This window comes from Pimephales promelas, chromosome 6 (assembly GCF_988280905.1).
Source record: "Pimephales promelas chromosome 6, fPimPro1.hap1.1, whole genome shotgun sequence".
In the NCBI taxonomy this organism is placed as follows: Eukaryota; Metazoa; Chordata; class Actinopteri; order Cypriniformes; family Leuciscidae; genus Pimephales; species Pimephales promelas.
In genome coordinates this window covers 15,278,620-15,298,025 of record NC_142774.1, presented here as the reverse complement: position 1 = coordinate 15,298,025, position 19,406 = coordinate 15,278,620, and the positions used below count along the sequence as shown (strand labels likewise).

At 38.8% G+C, this 19,406-nt stretch overlaps 1 long non-coding RNA gene across 1 annotated transcript; it reads right to left on the bottom strand.

Moving 5' to 3' along the window:
- Positions 1-15,970: 15,970 nt before the first annotated feature.
- Positions 15,971-18,392, bottom strand: LOC148978513 (uncharacterized). Its single transcript, XR_016169019.1, has 3 exons — positions 17,887-18,392; positions 17,658-17,791; positions 15,971-17,562 (listed from the first exon to the last, which is right to left on the bottom strand). It is a non-coding gene; the product is annotated as an uncharacterized LOC148978513 (long non-coding RNA).
- Between the last annotated feature and the right edge of the window lie 1,014 nt (positions 18,393-19,406).

Sequence of the window (19,406 nt, the reverse complement as noted above, 5' to 3'; positions counted from 1 at the left end):
CACACACACACTCACTCTCTCACTCACAGAGAGGGGAGCTCGACCGACACAGCGACGGGAAAAGGGACAAGGTGCCCCCAAGCTTTCAGGGTGTATACTTGAATGACCACGAAGATTTTTTTTTACATTAATATATAAAATGGATTCTGACTTATGAATATTTAAATGGATTGGAGAAAAAAAATCACCAAAAAATGCTTTTTTGAACATAATGTTATAATATAAATGCAAAATATTATTTAAAATTAGGCTACTAAATGTAAATATTAAGATTATATATTTTTTCATAAATGCTTTTCATAAATGTTTGAATGAATCTGAGTTTACAGAACTCCCCAAATCAGAACAATTCGTTTCTTTTTTTTTATTTTATTTACAGTAACACTTTACAATATGGTTCGGTTTGTTGACATTACTCATTACACGTGTCATGAACTTATGATGAAAAATAATTTTAAAGCCTTTATTAATCTTAGTTATTTATTTTTTTTTTAAATTATACATTTACTAAAGTTGAATCTGTTTAAATTATTATTTAATACTCCTGATAGTGTAACAAATGTATTTTTCATGTTAGTTAATGCATTAACTAATAGGACCTTATTGTAAAGTGTTCAAATTTTGCAGTTAATTATCATATTTTCTCATTTTAATATTTTTTTAAAAATTATTATAATGTCATTATACCTTTATTTATCAACGTTAAATGTCCTAGCAATTGAATCATATCAAAAACTGTAACAACTGTTCTTGTCCTTTGTTAGTTCATGTTAGTTAATGTATTGTTATGTAATGTATTGTTAGTTAAAGTCAATGTGTAACATTGAATAATATGACCTTAATAAAGTGTTACCAGATTTACAATTCATAATACTTTCTCATTCTAATATTATATATATATATATATATATATATATATATATATATATATATATATATATATATATATATATATATTATTATTATTATTATTTTATCACCATTATACATTTATTACATTTATAAATGTCCTGGCTAGCAATTGAATGATAACAAATGTATCGAATGTTATTACCCATTGATAGTTAATGCATTACATAACATAAACTAATGGGATATTTATTTTAATATGTTACTGAATTTACAATTAATTGTTATTTTTTATTTACCCTTTAAGATTTATTATTATTATCATTATTATATTATCATTATACTAGCAGTTGAATTATATACCGAAAATGAGTTTCTGTACAATTAATTTAGTAATAAATGGGTTATTCATATTGGAATGTCATTTCATTTCATTCTTGTAAACAAAAATCTATCAAATCAAATAATACAAATAAAAGCTAAAATATATATGTTTCCCATTGCACTTCATTATATGGTGACTTGATTAAAAACCAGACCCTCCTCCTTCCCCCATCCCACACACACACACACACACAATATACTCTGTTCTATGCATAGCACTGAAGCAGCCGGCTGTTCCCCACTCAGGGCTGGACTCCAGCAGGCTGCATGCTGTTGGACAAGTTCGTTCTTTCACACCTCTTTGGTGTTAGGAGGACTGTATCCTCCCTCATGCCATGCTGCCATCCTCCTCACAACCATCCACACGTGCAGCTCGTTACTGTGGCAATTAGCACAGGCCCAAAATTAGCCCACTTCGCCTCTGCACAGGTGACTGACACACACTTTGCTCATTAGAATATGGCTGCATCACCATTCCTCTGCCTCATTGTCACCCTTTAAAGTCCAAGTAGAACTGTAAACTTTTGGACCTTGGGGGTAGTGTTTACATGTGTGCCATAGTAAAAAGTGACGAAAGGTTGGTTCTTCTCAACATATGTTTTCATTATTCAATTATTTGGGTTTAAATCTCAATATTTGCAGGTCCAACTCGTTCCCATTTTGTACCATGGTATATTTGATGTGTAAGATAAGGAAACACATTTTATGATAATCTTACCAAATCTCCCCTGCATTTGTGTGCGCTGCTTGTTATTGTTTAAGATTAGTTTAGTCTCCATGGCGAGGTCACGGTCTGTTCTGTAACCCCGCCGATGCCTGGCAGCTGAGGTAATGCGCGCACGCAGACAATCTGCTGATAGTAGTCATGGCAACAGCAGCATGACCTCACACTTGGTAGCAACCTAAAGGTCACCAAACAGACATCATGTTTTGATGGGAACTGTATCAACTGAACCTGACATTGACAAACATCTGTGAAAGAAAGTAGACCGTTTCCATTGACACGTCTGTTTACATTTGATACTTTTTAACCCTTTCATTCACACTCCAGCGGTATAGAGACCGCATATGGTTGTAGTGTTAAATCCTTTTACATTCATTTGCAATGCAGTTTATGGCATATGAAAAATGCAATTTTGCTATTAAACATTCAATTATTTGCAAAAAAAAACGTACATAGTTAGCCCCATGCTGTCCGTCTAATTATATTTCTTGTACTGTATTGATAAGCATGATTGTTCTGCTGGTCTTTGAAAGCAACTCATTTTGTCTGTTGGCATTATTACTACTTATTAAAATGGCTCCCCTGCAGCAGTGCAGGCTGTTAGAGAGCTAAATGAATTTCAGGTGCTTCAGTAGCGGATAAAGGAGGTTGGATAAAGAGGTATATCTCTCCCCGAGGCCAAGCATAGTGGTGTGGGTTACCTCCTTTTCAACTCGTTGCTGCCTCTTTCTCTTTGTTAGGATGTTGCAAGATTGTGTTAGGAACACTGAGTGAGCAGGTCATTAGAGGACTTGTGACATGACAGGATTGCGTGACGGGTGACAGAGGAAGCTTGAATGACGGAGCTCGAAAAATTGTCTTAACTACTCGGGTGGTTACTAAAAAATATGTTATTATCCTCTGCCCTGCATATTCATAGACTTATGATGCCATAATGCCATAATTATTTTATGTATTTGTATGTGATGACCTGTGTTTCAAAGTAGGGGCATTTTTTGTGCCATTACTTGTGCCAGTGTTATTTTAAACCTTTGACAAATTAACAGAACCCTTGATTCGTTTAAAGATCGCCGTAATGAAACAATACTGGATTTGAACAGTCAGTGACAAAAATATGTTGTAACATTTTGCTGCATGGCATTCCCATTAAGCTAAGAAAACTTAATTTGATAAATTCTCGAAACGTTCAAAACATCCAACTTCTTAAAAAAATGGTTTTGTGAATGCTATCATTTTGCAGGTATTATGGGAATGTTACTTTTAAATGTTCAACAACTGAAAAAAGTAGCAAGTTTTAATGTTAACATTAATTTAACATTCAACTAAAATGTTTCAGAAAAACTATATTCATTCAGATTTCATCAAAAATATCTTAATTTGTGTTCTAAATATGAACAAAAGTCTTACCGCTTTGAAACAACATCAGGGTGAGAAGCCTATTTTCATTATTGGGTGAACTAACCCTTTAACATTATTAAAGAGCCGAAAATGTTGACCTTTGTTCTATTAATATTACTGGAAGGATTTTTTTTTTTTTTTTTTTTTTGGACAATGGAATAAACAGGGTCGGTACATATTCTATATTATAGGGATCAGGTTGTAATCAAAAATAGCAGGGGAACTACATAAGTAGTAAATGATATTAGGCATAGTAGATATTGTGCAAATAACAGACAACCCATCCGCAGGACAGGACATTGCAAGCATGGCACCAAAGGACACTAGAGCATAGGTAAATTGAGTGTGAAATTACAGGAAGGGGGTCAACATGTGCAATGAACAGGCAGAAGCTCTGATAATAGTGCTTTAAAGGGAGTGAGAGAGATGGCGTTTCAACGTTTTTTGTAACTCATTCCAGTCGGATACAGCTGCAAACTTGAAGGAGCTACGGCCACAAGAAGAATTTGCGTTTGGGATCACTAGTGAGATGTACCTGCTAGAGCGCAGGTTACGGACAGGTTGGGCAATGGTGAGGAGAGAGTTCAGATAGAAGAATTGATTTATATATAAGATGGCACCAGTGGGTCAGGCGTTGAGTATTTAGAGAGGGCCAGCCCACTAGTGCATATAGGTCGCAATGGTGGATGTTAAAAAGGGCATTGGTGACAATATAGATGGCACTGTTATAGACCACATCTTACCTTTTCAGAAGAGAGGTAGAAGATGTTTGATTATTACCTTGGCAGAATGTTGGGCACATTTCTGAGAATGTTCCCTGTTAGCTGGGGTGGTAAAATACTTTTAAAACTCAGCTTTCAGCGCAGTCTCATCCCAAGACGTCATATAACTGACGTCTTGGGACGTCTTTTGACCATACGTCAACATCCACCTTTTTAGGGTACCCTTAAACGTCGGTTAGATGACGTTATCGGATCCTAACCCTACCCCAGACCTAAACCTACCCCGTCACCTTACCGACGTTAAAGGTAAAGCGTCAGTTGTATGACGGCCCGGGATAGTCATGTAACCGACGTTTAAGGGTACCCTAAAAAGGCGGATGTTGACGTATGGTCAAAAGACGTCCCAAGAAGTCGGTTATATGACTTCTTGGGATGAGACTGTGTTACAGCTTTACAGATTTTATTTAGTGAACAAAGAGCAAGTTGATTGATGATTTTTAATATGGAAAAGAGCATTTGATCATATTTTGATAATTTACTATGTGTTCATTAACATTATTTAATGCAAATAATCTGCGTGAAAAGTGTTCAAAAAGGTACATTTGCTATTATAAAGAGGACAGCTCACACAGAAATTACTTTCAAACCAAACAAATTTCTTTCGGTTAACGAATTGAATTCATGTGAACCCATTGCGAAATTTGCATGTGGAAATCTTTTGCCGTCACACGATATTCTTTTTTCCGAAGCTCCAAAAAAATGTATCCATCCATCATAAAAGTAATTCGTATGGCTCCACAGGGTTAATATAGGCCTTCCGAAGACAAACGATGAGTTTTTGTAAGAAAAATATCCATAACTTTATTAATCACTGTCTTCCAGTAACGGCCGTAGGTGAGTCTAGTTCTAGCAGAAGAGTGACCTCTGACTCGACGCATGATACATTGACAAAACGCAGTGTGGATAGAAAACAACAAAACACAGTTACGAATTGGAAGTCTAAAATGAGAATTTTTAAAGATAAATGTTGAAGGAGCTTGAGGCCCTGTCCACACTACTGCGTTTTCGTTTAAAAACGGAGAATTAAAACGAATACGATCTCCGTCCACACCAGCGTTTTATCTGCGTATTAGAAACGATCTCCGTCCACATTAAAACTACTGAAAACGCAGATCACGTGACCATTCACCAACACTGGGCATCCGCGTGCCGGTGTAAACAGTGAATGACGAATCAGGGAAGGATACGTCATGACTGATGACACCCAATCATAGAGCCAAGCGTCAGCCTTTGCGTCAGCGATTCTGAAGTTCTCCGTTTTGTCTCGTCCACACTAAAACGGCCTCCGGAGATTCAAAACGCAAAACGCAGCTGCAGCGTTTCTAAACTTCTCTGTTTTAGGTTTTCGTTTTTCCCGTTTTAGTGTGGACGGGAGGTGCAAATGTAGCAAAAGGTCTCCGTTTTTAAACGAAAACGCAGTAGTGTGGACGGGGCCTGAGTTTGTCGATTAGCACTATTTGTTTGAACCGCGAGAGGCGTTTACTCTCACCTACTAGTCAGAGGTCAGTCTTCAGCCGGAACTAGACTCGTGTACTGCCGTTACTGGAAGCCAGTGATTATAGTTTATAAAGTTATAAATATGGATATTTTTTCTTACAAAAACTTTTCTTTAACTTCAGAAGACCTTTATTAACCCCATGGATTTATTTTAAGATGGATGGATGCACTTTTTGGATGCGCTTCTGAAAGATGAAAGTCACATACACCTATAAATGGCTTGAGGGTGTGTAAATTATGGGGCAATTTTCATTTTTGGGTGAGCTAGCCCTTTAAGGCATGTATTGTATGGACAAAAAACATTTGATAACGGGATTCAAGGTGCAAGTGTTTAAAACAATAACGTTTTCGCGTCTCTCAAATTTGTGAAAACGGTGATGTCATTACGTGTTCCGTCTGTAGGCGCGTAGTATTTCTTTAGAAATAATGACATCACCAGCTACTAGCCTGACATGCATGACAGCGTTTTTAGTCATTTTTGCGGATCTGTGTGAGCAGGGATCATTTTGACAACGTTGTCATTTGTACTGTTGAGGCAAAAATTGGTATTAAACATCACCACTGTGTGAGACAGTCTGAGTCAAATAGTCTTTTAAAAAGTATTTATTCTTGCAAGAATAGGCCCAGTCACCAACCCAACAGTTACCATGAGGAGTGAGTGAGAGAGACACCTGACAGGAAGTAATGAGCAGCCTTTATACCATTTTCAAGGTCTTTGGCGCAGGCTTCTTTTGCCTGCCTTCCACAGATAAGACACCCATGCTTAAGTTTCTGTTACTTAGTTGTCCCTTAAGACCACCACCAAAAGTCAGTACTAGGGTCAAAGGTCCTGTCCCATAAGTTTTACACCCAGCCACCTCCCCAGATACCCAAACATGCATACATCCTGTTCACACTATAAAATCTTACATCTAATGATCAATTAACATTTTTCCATTACAGTATGTTAAATACACAAAGGGAAAAACAAATCTGCTAGTACATTTACATTGTCGTGTAAAGGTACCCTTAGACATGTAAATGTATGATTTCATTATAAACATTTACATCTACAATCATGCTTTATTTTATCATGAAACCTAATTATCACAGATTATTATTTTGTGTGTGTGTGTGTGTAGTTGCATTCAAAATACACTTGGCTCTAAAAACTAAGAGGGCTCGTGCTTCTGGATAGTCTATTATTGCCACATGGGACACAAGGTCTTTCACACATATCAGTAAACACTTCTTGTGTTAAAGTTATTCCCAATTAACCTGTGAACACAGTAGATCGTTGACTACAATTTAACATCAGTTATTTGAAGTGTAAGGTATGGCATATAGCTCTAGGTCACCATCTTAAGTTTCTTCCATCTTAAGTTTCCAGAAGTGTTGGTCTGTTCTGACTCAAACTGCCTTTTGAAATGGAGATTATTACAGAGGAAAGTTGGTGCCAGCGTTGTCCCCGGCATGCCACCTGTCTCCCTTCCCTCTCTTCTCACTCCCTCTTCCAGCTGTGTGACAGAAGCAGGTGGTTGCCCCTGTACTTGCACTCTGACCTTTTGCACTGGAAAGGATACCTCTCAAAAAAAGGCTACTCTTCCTCATCCCGCTTATCACGTTCAAGGACGTCGTTTTGACTCAGCCATAAACTGTTAATTATCTACTTGAAAAAGACAAAAACGATTCTGTTCCAATTCGGGGGGTGTTTACAGGCATAGTTCATCCAAAAACGAATCATGTCATTCCGAGCCCAAATTTTTCCCATTAAAAGTCCACCCACATTTTTAGGCTTTAAAAAAGGTCATAAAGACATTGTAAAAGTAATCATTTGTAATCCAAGTCTTTGTTAATCACTTTATATGAACAGATTTAATTTAGGCTTTTATTCACAAATAAACATTAGGCAACACTTTATTTTTGATAGTCCACTTTAGACATTCAACTAACTATAAGTAACTTTGCCATAACATGTCAACCAACTATCATTAGAGTCAGTAGACTGTCTGCTTATCTGCTAACACTTTATTTTTATGGTCTTCCAACAGATATTCTACTGTCTATAAGTAATTTAGCAACTAAAAGTCAACTTGTTCTCCTAACCTGAACCCTAACACCTAACCCTAGTCTACTGACAGTCAACTACAGCCTACTAATGCTCTAATGACAGTTAGGCGACATGTAGTTGAAATGTCTAAAGTGACTATCGAAATAAATTGTAACCAAACATTATTGATCAATGCACATAGAGCACATCAAATATGGTAAACGGAAGTTAAAACGTGCTTGCTTGACTCGCCAGAACCATGAGGTTTGTACAAGTACATTTGAGCTGCAATTGACCATATTCTGATGTGATGAGAGAATATAAGATGAGCTTATGGCTTTGCAATAACATGATGATGAGTAAATGTTAAACCCATTACTTTAAATACTACTGGTTGATGAAGAACAAGATCTGCTCTGAGCCTTTCTCCTGATAAAGTGTGACAGAGTTATCCCCCTTTAATGGCCTTTGACACTTTGCCACCTTAGCCCTCTATAGCACGTGTGCTGGTGCTAAGTGTCAAAAATGATGACCTTTATTTTTATGCATGTAGACTGAATATTTAGAGCACGAATTTCTGTCTTTGAAAAGTTAGACTTTCAAGATTAACTTTTGGTATACAATTTTTAATGCTGATATATGGAAAGGTTAATTGGTTATATTATATTTGTTATATAGAAATAATTTAAATTTGACTGGATTCACCAGCACTGGATGAAACTAAGTTAATATTACTGTACTGTCCATTTAATAATAACCTTTTAATTTAGTATAAGGCCTCTCTTTGACCTATTCCTGTTGCTCTTTAAAGCTCTGTGACCAAGAATAATTTTATAAAAGACAATTAGTTTGAAGTCATTTATTCTAACTTATGGAGTGTGTAACCCCCATAGACTTAAATTGGCTTAATTATTTGATTACTGTGCCACATTTCATGCTTCTTTTGTCTTGGAATCTTTTTTCAGATGGTTCTTCCCTCGGCTAAAGACATTATCCCTCAGCCAATCATCACTAATTACATGCTCAAACATTGTATGTTTGTCCATTTAGTGTGTCAGGTGGCACTACACACATTTAAATAATTTTTTTCAGGTGGAATTTATTTATTTATTTATTTTTACAGTACATGTGCATTAAAGGGCAACTAAACCCCTGGTCAGAGCCTGACTCCACCCACTGGCAATATTTGAAAAATGCTGAAAAAGTGGGCAGACCCCAGCGGAGATGGGGACGAAATAGATGCTAAAACACTTGCAAGATGCAAAATCTTGATCGTTTTCAATACTCACAATTCCAACTCTTGACTCGCTACAGTGGTTTTGACGAAACAAGGCACCAAGAACGTAGTGAGCTGAAACCTGCATACATCACGAAGTGCGGAACATCCAATAGGAAAATTCAACTGCAGTAGCCACCGTTCAACCTGAAGAGGGCAGCACCAAGACGTTTTTACACCATATATTGTAGAAATAAAACACTTTATACACGAATGTCAAAAAAGGTACTCGAATCAATGACTGGTATTAATAAATATCCATTCTTACAGATCATTAACTAAAAAAAGTGGGCTCAGGGTTTAGTTACTCTTTAAGACGGCAAAATTGTTAAAAAGTGATTCTGTCCTGACAACTCTCAGGGGCTGTTTACACCTGGACACTTCATACGTTTTCTGTGATTGGATAGCTATCCGATCATGAAAAGACCAGGTGTAAATGCCCTCTGAAACGCATTCGAGACAGATTTGAATCCGATCGCTCAAACCATTTGGAGGCTGTTTACACCTGGCCACTTCACTCGTTTTCTCAGATCGCATAGCTATCTGATTTATCAAAACGATTCCATTTATACCTGGTCACTTAAATGTGTTTTGCAAAACGGATATAAATCCGAACTTCAACTCCCGTGCTAGATGCAGATTTAATGGACCGCACGCCACCGAAAGCAACAGATATGAGCTGCATTTTATTGGTCATCAGCAAAAATTTCAAAATCAAACAGAGCAGTAAGAGAGAGCAGCAACAGCCCTGGTAAGATCATGTCATTTCTTTTCTTTTAATAAAGATGATTGTGTATTAACATAGAGAGTATAAGAAGTGGACAGAGCGATCTCATTGGAACTCCATTGAGACAAGTGAATCCCGTTTTTGGCGATTTTTTTAGCACTTCCGTCCCTGATGCGCAAACTCAAACAGAGCTTGATGATGTAGATGTGACGAGAGCAACCCGTCTGTCTTCTAGTGGCTGTGGCATGAGAAATCTGAATCATTTCCTTCCGAAACTCGCAGAGGCAGAGTGTGTGAGTAGGAGCTGTCCATGAGCGAGGAGCAGGAGAAACTTTTGCAAGGTATTCTGATTAATTATTTTGTCATTTTGCCTCCACGTTTCCCCGATTGCCCACAAGCTTCTCTTCCTGTCCATACGGTAATCTCTCTGCTGTGCGACAGAGAGTCGCGTGGGTATGACGCAATCGTAGGCCATAGCATAAGCTACAAGGTAATGGAGCATTTTATACATTGTCGTGTTTCTTTAGAAATAAATAAAGGACAAATGGGGTTTTCAAACACCTCAGATGTAAAGTTATTCGCTGTCAAAGTGACGGCAAAATGAATGGGGGTCAATGCCGCAAGTGAAGTTCTGCTACAAGATGGCATCCGTTCGGTGGATTACCCCCTTGTGTGTTAAGCGTCTGCTACTTAAGCCGCGTTTCCACTACAGGAACTTTCCACAGGAACTAGGAACTTTGGGGTGGTACTCGGTGTGTTTACACCGCAGGAACCAGGGTCTAAATGAAGTTCCGGGTAAAAGTCCCCCCCCCCCCACCAGAGTTCAGGTGCAAAAGCCTCTAAATGCCATTTGAAATTTTCTTCTTTAATGATGATTTTTATCAAACTTGTATATTTAAGTTCAGTAATTTCACTTAAATAACAATTAATAGGTAATTATCATTGCAATTTAAGTGAAATTACTTAACTTAAATATACAAGTTTGATAAAAATCATTATTAAAGAAGAAAATTTCAAATGGCATTTAGAGGCTTTTGCACCTGAACTCTTCACATGCTGATTGATTCTTCGCACTTGTTCTTTCTGCAAGATGGCACACGTTCGTACCATCCATCTCATGGTCAATGTCCGCTGATAACAAACATCTACTTTTATATCTAGCATTACGAGCTTTTGAATACTCTTTTCTGCCGTTTTGTTAATTACATCATTAGCAGTAAACCAATCGCACATAAAAGCAGCACAGCTTTAATCTCATCCGTACAAAACTCAAAAAAAACGCGCAGACTGGGAGGAGCAGTCGCACGCAGTTCAACGTCACTACATAATCTTCCCGCCCCAGATCAGTACTTTAGTCTGCGGTGTAAACGGAGTAAGCAAGTACGGAGCCCCTCTAGTCCCACTTTGGTAAAAAAAATTAATTATAACTATCTTGTGGCCTCAAGATAGTAACTCGTGGCCACAAGATAGTAACTCGTGGCCTCAAGTTAGTAACTCGTGGCCTCAAGATAGTAACTCGTGGCCATCTTGTGGCCACGAGTTAGTATCTTGTGGCCACGAGTTACTATCTTGTGGCCACGAGTTAGTATCTTGAGGCCACGAGTTACTATCTTGAGGCCACGAGTTACTATCTTGAGGCCACGAGTTAGTTTTTTGAGGCCACGAGTTACTATCTTGAGGCCACGAGTTAGTATCTTGAGGCCACGAGTTACTATCTTGTGGCCACGAGTTAGTATCTTGAGGCCACGAGTACTATCTTGAGGCCACGAGTTACTATCTTGATTATAATTAATTTTTTTTACCAAAGTGGGACTAGAGGGGCTCCGTAAGCAAGCGGTCTGGGGCAAAAAAAGTTTCTATGAAAAAAGTTTCAGGGACAAATAGTTCCTGGTATTTGCGGTGGAAATGCAGCTTTACTTTCACTTTGATTTGCGATAGATTGCACGTTGGCTTTATGAATAGATGCTCAGCTACGTAGCTGCTCATCTGCGGTAATGCGTGTTGCTGTAACGTCGTCATATCTGACTATAACATCACATAAAACATGCTCTCACATGTTTATTTTTGGGAGGAGTAAAATTTACATGTGTGGTTTCAACAACCAGATGCATTTACACATGTCCAGTTTTGTCTGGAATGCGTGGTAATTATTTTAGCATTTGCTATCCTTGCATCCCTCTGGCTTTACAGTGAATGTACTGCTGAAATTACGTAAAATTATTAGTATTTGCAAAATAATGCTGGAATGCCATTCTGAAAAACTAGTTTACAGTGTATAAGTAATGCACTGTAGTGACATCAATGCTGTGTGTGAATTATAGACTTTCCTAAATGTTTTATCTGACCATTTCTCCAACACCTTTATGGAAGTCACTGACTGTTCTCGTTTTGCATATGGGAAATACTATCGGTTGAGCCTATGGTGAGGTGATTACAGTTCTCTTTTGATCCACAGTGTAACATGAGCCCTATGTGCTTTTGTGTGGCTATGGCTTTGTCTCTGATGGGATTTCTGCCCTCTCTCCATTTCCCTTTGTTTCTCTCCTTTTCTCTCCCTCTCTTCGAGGCTCCTCCTCCTCTTCATAGGACCCACCAATGAGAGACACTTGAGGTGCTGACCTTATCAGGTGGAGGTCAATGCCAGGTCAGGGATCTGTTGCTAGGCTACCATCAGATAAGTAGCGGGAAGACTGAGCACTGGGTTGCGCTGTCATTCAGTGCTTGTCATGTAATCTCATTCATTTGCTGACAATTGCCTGAACGTCACAGAAGGTTATCGAGCCTATCCTGTCATAATTAAACACATTAGAATATTAAACCAACAAAGCCAAGAGCTGGCAGCTCTTCTTGGCTTATGTGCTATCTAAGATGGCCAGCTGAGCATAAACATGAAGTTCTTAATTTAGATTTGGATGTGCTGGATTTAAAATGAATGCCATCTGAACCATGAAAATGAACTAGGCATGAAAATGAACCAGAAAACATGAGGGAATTGCACATGATATTCCATCAAGCAGGACAAATATTGCATCAACATATAGATTAGAATATTTGAAATCAAGTTTTAAAGGAATAGTTCACCCCAAAAATGAAAAACTTGTGGAACACTAAAGGAGAACTTTTGAAAAATTGCATTAGTTGTGCTTTGACTATATTAATTACAACAAATGGGGACTGAGGCGTTTAAGTTTCCAAAAGGACTAAAGCATATTGAAGTATCATTAAAGTTCATATTACTCATGTTCTATATTACAATTCTGAAGTTATATGATTGTTCTTTAACTAGATTGGGAAAACCTGTAATGCCAAAGATGGCGGTTGTATGCACATGTCCCGCCAATACCGCTGGAAAGCCAATCGTCTGCTTTTAACAGTCAAGCCGGGAAACATTTAAGCCTATCGTCTTGTTCCACTGATGCACATTTGATGTTTGAGACAGCGGAGACAAGAACCCTTGTGCATGATAGTAAAAATATAGCCTGAGGGGAAAAGGGAGAAGTATAGCCTGAGGGAAAAACCTTATTTTGGGGAAAAGTCATCAAACTTTTTTCAGCAATTTTTATCATAATTTACTGCTGTTTCAATAGACTTTATGTATCCCAGCCCCTTTTCAGCTCGTTGTCTTTTGACTTCCGGTCTGTATTTTCACAGCGAGGTATGGTATCCATAGGTATGAATGAAGTGCCCGGTCGACATTTGTTAAGACATCTGCTTTACAATGCTTATGATAAACATTACAAAATAAAAATAGCTGCTATTTTGCTAAGTTTCAAATGATTATTAAACAGCAAGCACAAACTACAAGCGGCACCCCTTCCGTTGCGGTCAGTGTCCGAATTCATTCACTCGTTCTCATTCACGACTTGTGGATTATATTAATCAGTAATGTAGGGGATAGTGATTGAGGGTAGGCTGAGCCAATTTGTGAACACAGCTAGTGAGTTGTACGCGAAAAAACGGAAGAATCTTATTTATGAATCAATCATTCAGACAGGGTTGGACAACTGAATCAACCTATTTATTGGAAAAACTGCATGAACTGTCATTCTCGTCGTGCCAATGAGAATAATGGCCAGATGACAATATTATCAGTAACAAGCAATCACTTTTTTTGTAATACTATAAATTTAGGATTTTTTTGCAAGCTATGACTCTAAAGCATTAAAGGGTTAGTTCACCCTAAAATTAAAATTAAGTCATTAATTATTCACTCCCCATGCTGTAACAACCCCGTAAGACCTTCGTTTGTCTTCGGAACACAAATGAAGATATTTTTGATTAAATTTGAGAGATGGATCACTGCTACATAGGCTGCCTAAGGGATTGAAACTTGACGGCTCAGAAAGTCATTAAAGAAAATGTTTAAATAATCCATGTGACTACAGTCGCTCAAGTATAAGTTTATCAAGCGATGAGAATACTTTTTGTACAAAAAAACAAACAAAAATAACGACTTTATTCAACCATTCCTTTTCTTCCTTGTGGGCCTTAGACGAGAGTTCAAGAGATTTCCATGACGCATGCGCAAGAACTGCGATCTTCTTCTACTACTTCTCATTCAGTTCTCGCACATGCATCATGGAAATCTCTTGAACTCTCGTCTCAGTCCCACAAGGAAAAAAAAGAATAGTCGAATAGAGTCGTTATTTTTGTTTGTTTTTTCGACGCGCTATTTGCGTCTGGTGTGAACATAGCATAAGACCTTCGTTCTTCGGAACACAAATGAAAATACTTTTTCTTCATTCACACGTGTCAGAATCGAAATCCATTTTTTTATGTCGACCGAGCATTCATCGAGAGAGTCACCGCTCTGTATTTGAAGAACAGTGCCATGGGGATCATTGTTGCCGTATTTGTGTCCACCGGACCCTTCGGAGGCGAACTGTTCAAAGGCGAGTTTCACCATTTTCTCGCTCCAGAAGCTGCGCCTGGATGACGGCCGCTGTCAGCAGTACTTCCGCCTGTCCTGCGTCCAGTTTGATGACCTGTTGTCCCATATCGGAGCAAGGATCACCCTCACCCTCATCCATCTATTCTTTGATAAAAAGATAAAATATGGATGATAAAAAGAGCCAGCCAAGTTATTATCCTGTTATTTTTTTCTCTCTCACGTAGACACGAACTTACGCACATATGTTGGTTGCCTTTACATCATAATAATTTCATATAATCTAGATATGGAATAAATAACATTCAGTACAAAAAAAAGAAACATGTCTCGTATATTGAAATAAAGTTTTGAGTGATAAAATATTTGCTTTGTTGTGCATTAGAACCAATTATTACAAAATAATTTATAATTTCAAAATAATTTGACGCCAAAGTTCAGATTTTTCAACTCGGGTGGCAGACGCGAATTTGCGTCAAACGCATGAATGCACAAATAGCACTAACTAAATCATTCGCGCGTAACGCGCTTAACACGCCAGATGCTCCATTTGCGAAAACTTGACGCGCGAATGAGGCGTATTCGCATCTACCGCGCCAAGCTCTACGCCTCATTTGCGCAGCAGGATGTGTAACGCATAAAGGCCAATTTATACTTCTGCGTAGGGTGCGCGCAGTAGGTACGGCGTAGCATACGCACAGACGCGTACCCTTCGCCTTCCCATACCGCGTACCCTTCGCTTTTTCTCTTCAAAAATGTAACTACACGTCGCGACAACGCGGACCGCAAGATCGGTGATTGGTCGGCTTGGTAGCATCGCATTTCCACCTACGCATTTCCGCACGTACCTTCTCACGCATTTACACACGTACCATCTCCTCCGACGTCTTCTCTCATTTCTGCCTTTCAGTTTTAGTAATTTCACTAAAATGAATTTTTTTCCACCCCAATAAGCTCCAACTCCAACATGATCCACTCTCTTTCAGTGGCTATTGCTTGTAGTAACCTAGCCGTGAAGAATCTAAACACAGTGGAACATTAAAACCCTCCGCCGCCAACTAGCATTTCGGAGCAGTACTGCAGAGCAACCAAGACCTGAACGCAGAAGTATAACAGCCCATTCTCACTCCCAAGGCGTCACCTAACTGACGCCTTGGGAAGCATTTGGACATGCTTCAATATCTGACGCTTTAGGCGCCCTTTAGCGTCAGTTAGATGACGCCCTAGGATCGCGTGTACCCTACCCCCACCCCACACCTAAACCTAACCGCGTCCTCTAACTGACGCTTTCCTTTAGCGTCAGTTAGATGACGCCGTAGGATCGCGTCATGTAAGTGACGCTAAAGGGCGCCTAAAACGTCAAATATTGAAGCATGGTCAAAGGTGATGCCTTGGGGTGAGAATGCGTTGAGTATAATGCTCACAACGGCGTCGCCTACGTGCGAAGCCAACGCCGTACATTACGGCGTAGCCTCGACGCAGAAGTATAAATTGGCCTTAAAGCCTTGTTTATACTCGACGCGTCCGCAAGAGCGCGAGTCTCCGCTGCCTGCAAGCGCACCTCTCCAAACGGACGAGGCATTTATACTTGACGCGCTCGCCGTTGTGCTATTCTGTGAAACAACAGGGGGCGAACTCAGAGTAATTCTCCTCTAAACCACCAGGAATCAGCAGTGAAGAAGTAGTTTGCCATTTATTAGTAGTATTAATTGCTAATTCATAAAAGAGTAAATGTAGTAGGTTTATTGTAGCCTACTTTCACTGCATGTAAACTAGTTAAACAACTGAAGCATTGTTGGAGAGTGTTTAAACCTTAATTTTACCAGCAGGGCTTAATTCTGCTATTGTAGGCTTATTTTGTAGATGTAACCAATTACTTTAGACAAGTGCGAACTAGGTGCTTAATGCAAATGTGTTGTTCACAAAATGAGATGTTGTGGTCGCCCATCAATGCAAATGTCTCTGTGTATAGAAGAATCATAAACATGCTGGTACAGATCGTACCACCAGTTCGGCCAGATTCGGCTCGTAGTCGTCCATCTTCGGATGCGGCGCCGCGCGCAAAGTTACAAAAAGTGCCGTGCACACCGCCAGGCGCAATGGGGTCTTGCGGACCCTAAGCGCACGACCGCCCACACCGCAATGACGGCATTTTTGGCGCGTTTTTGGCGCGTCGAGTATAAACAAGGCTTAACGCGCCTTTGCTTTGACTTAACATTGAAATCATTCGTGCCTGACGCGCTATTCATGTCCAGTGTGAACGCACCATTACGGGGTTGTTACAGCATGGGGGTGAGTAATTAATTACTTAATTTTCATTTTTGGTGAACTATCCCTTTAAATTTGGTTAGTAAAAATTTACTAACCAAATTTAAATGCATTTTCTCAAATTTGGTTAGTATTTTTTTTAAAGAAAGAATGAGAGAAAAGAGCAATTTTGTTATGACATGAGAATGAGTAGATAAATAATATCAGAATTTTAGGTGAACTATTCCTTTAAAGAGGTTCTAAAAATGTCCATCCTTGTCATTTTCAAAGTCAAAACAAATTTTCTTTTGCCATTGTGGCATGTGGTATTATAGAGATATTTGTTCACATCTGACCCCATGTAAATGATGATGCACTATAGGCATTCTAACATCATATAATCTCCGTAGGTCTCAGTAGTCTCTCTGTAGGTCTTCAACATGACAGACTCTTCTGTCACTGTCGCTCTGAGTCCGGCGGGTTAACGGCAGGTCAGAGGATTTGGTGATCAGTGGTTCACTGAGCCGTGAGCCCTGCTGGACAAGCGCTTTGATAAGGGGACTGCTGCTTCTGCGCTTGCCCACACTTCTGAAGCTTGGGTGAGACTGGCACGTTCTGAAAGGCTAAATCTCAATGTCTGGGTACTTGCCAGCTGACATTCCACTGAGACAAACTAAGGGAGAGAGAGAGAGAGAGAGAGAGTGGGGCAGATTTATTGAGGTATCAGACTTGCCTCAGGAATGTTCTGCGAAACGCCATTCCTGTGAAAAGTATAAAGAAAATAATGTTAGACATTGTGCTGAACTGTTTTCTTCTCTTATTTCCTGAAGCATTACAGTATGTATGTGCATATCACCTTGTTGAACATATCGCTATATGACATAATTCAAGATCAAGCACAGCATGTCTTCACCCATTCTGATGAATATTCAGCTGTAAAGACCACTATTTGCCTGCCTCTGAGTCACAACTCCTCTGTGGTTGGGAACACTATGGTCAAAAGACAGAGTGGGAGTTTGTGTATGTGTGTGTTTGTGTCAGAAGGAGAGATAGTGAGAGAGAGACAGAGAAAAAGAGATCCTCACCCGAGGAGAGAGTGTAGGATTTGAAAGGCTAGCTTCCTGGCAGCCGGGAGTTTTATCTCTTTTTTAGAACAACCACTGAGGTGTTTAGAAAGAAGAAACCAGCATACCATCGCTATGTAAGACTTACGGCTATACAAGCAGAGATTTGTCTTTCTCTTCAGGACCTGATGCTGGTAACAATCGTTTCAAAACTCAATAAATAATCGTCACAAAAAACTAGTATTCACGTGTTGCTGTCATTATTTCATCTCTTAAAGGGATAGTACACCCAAAAATGAAAATTCTTCAGTCGTTCCAAACTTGAATGACACAAAATAAGCCTACCCGGAAGTGCGATAAACTGCAATACATATCAAATCCGCTAGAGGCCGGTCCCAAAAGGGAGCAAATATCCATAGACGTCATGTTAAAATGTCCGTTTTCACAGCATAAATTCATATGTTTACAGTTTGGTCCCATGGACTTTTATTGTAATCTTCAATATGTTCCGTGTGCCCAACAACTGTGAGGGGGGTGAATTTTTTTTCTAACTCCTTAGTTTAGATCATATTTAGATATAAAACGTATGACAAATAAGGGCGGTTAACTTTGATTGACAGCTGATAACGGGCTGCGCTGAGTGAATTTGACGTCTCGGCCATGATATGACACAACACATCATACCACCTCTGTATCCTTTCTGAAACTTTTGTATTTTGTATTTTCCAAGATTTTCCAGAATGGCGCCGCCCATACCCCCCATAAACAGCTTCAAACCCGTTCTTCAGAGAGTCTATGGGTGACGTCACAAACGCTTTGTCCATATTTTTTACAGTCTATGAGTAAAAGTCACCGGGGTCCAAAACAACATAGACAGTTATATGGATATTTTTGCACAAAAAGCACAAAACACTTTGCACAAAAAGCCTATTGGAGCCTATTGTATATGTAGAGGGATCATGCCCAATTTGCAAAGCAGACAACAACAAATTAAAGTATAGCAAGAGTTTATCATTTATTCATTATCATGTTATTTCAAACCAAGGCTAATATTGTCAACTTAAACTAAAACTAACTGAAACCGCAATAAAATACAATATAGATAAAAACTTTTAGAAATTTTGCTTTTGAAAATAGCTGAAAGGAGTTTAAGCTGAAGCACTAAAATAAAAAAAGACAAATATTAATATGTTAAAAAATAAAAGTGAATAAAAATTAAAACTCCAAATATTAATATTATTTGACCCAAAAATAAGATCTCCGTTCATCTTCGCAACACGGTTTGAGATATTTTAGATTTAGTGTGAGAGTTTTCTGTCCCTCCATTGAAAATGTATGTACGGTATACTGTCCTTGTCCAGAAAGGAAATAAAGACATCATCAAAGTAGTCCATGTGAAATAAGTGGGTTACTTAGAATGTTTTGAAGTATCAAAAATACATTCTGGATGCTGAGGACGTAAGATGCTGCTGATGTGTTATCTAATGCACTCAAGCTTCGTTTACAGTCTGAGGGAGACGCACGCTGTAAACAAAATCTTT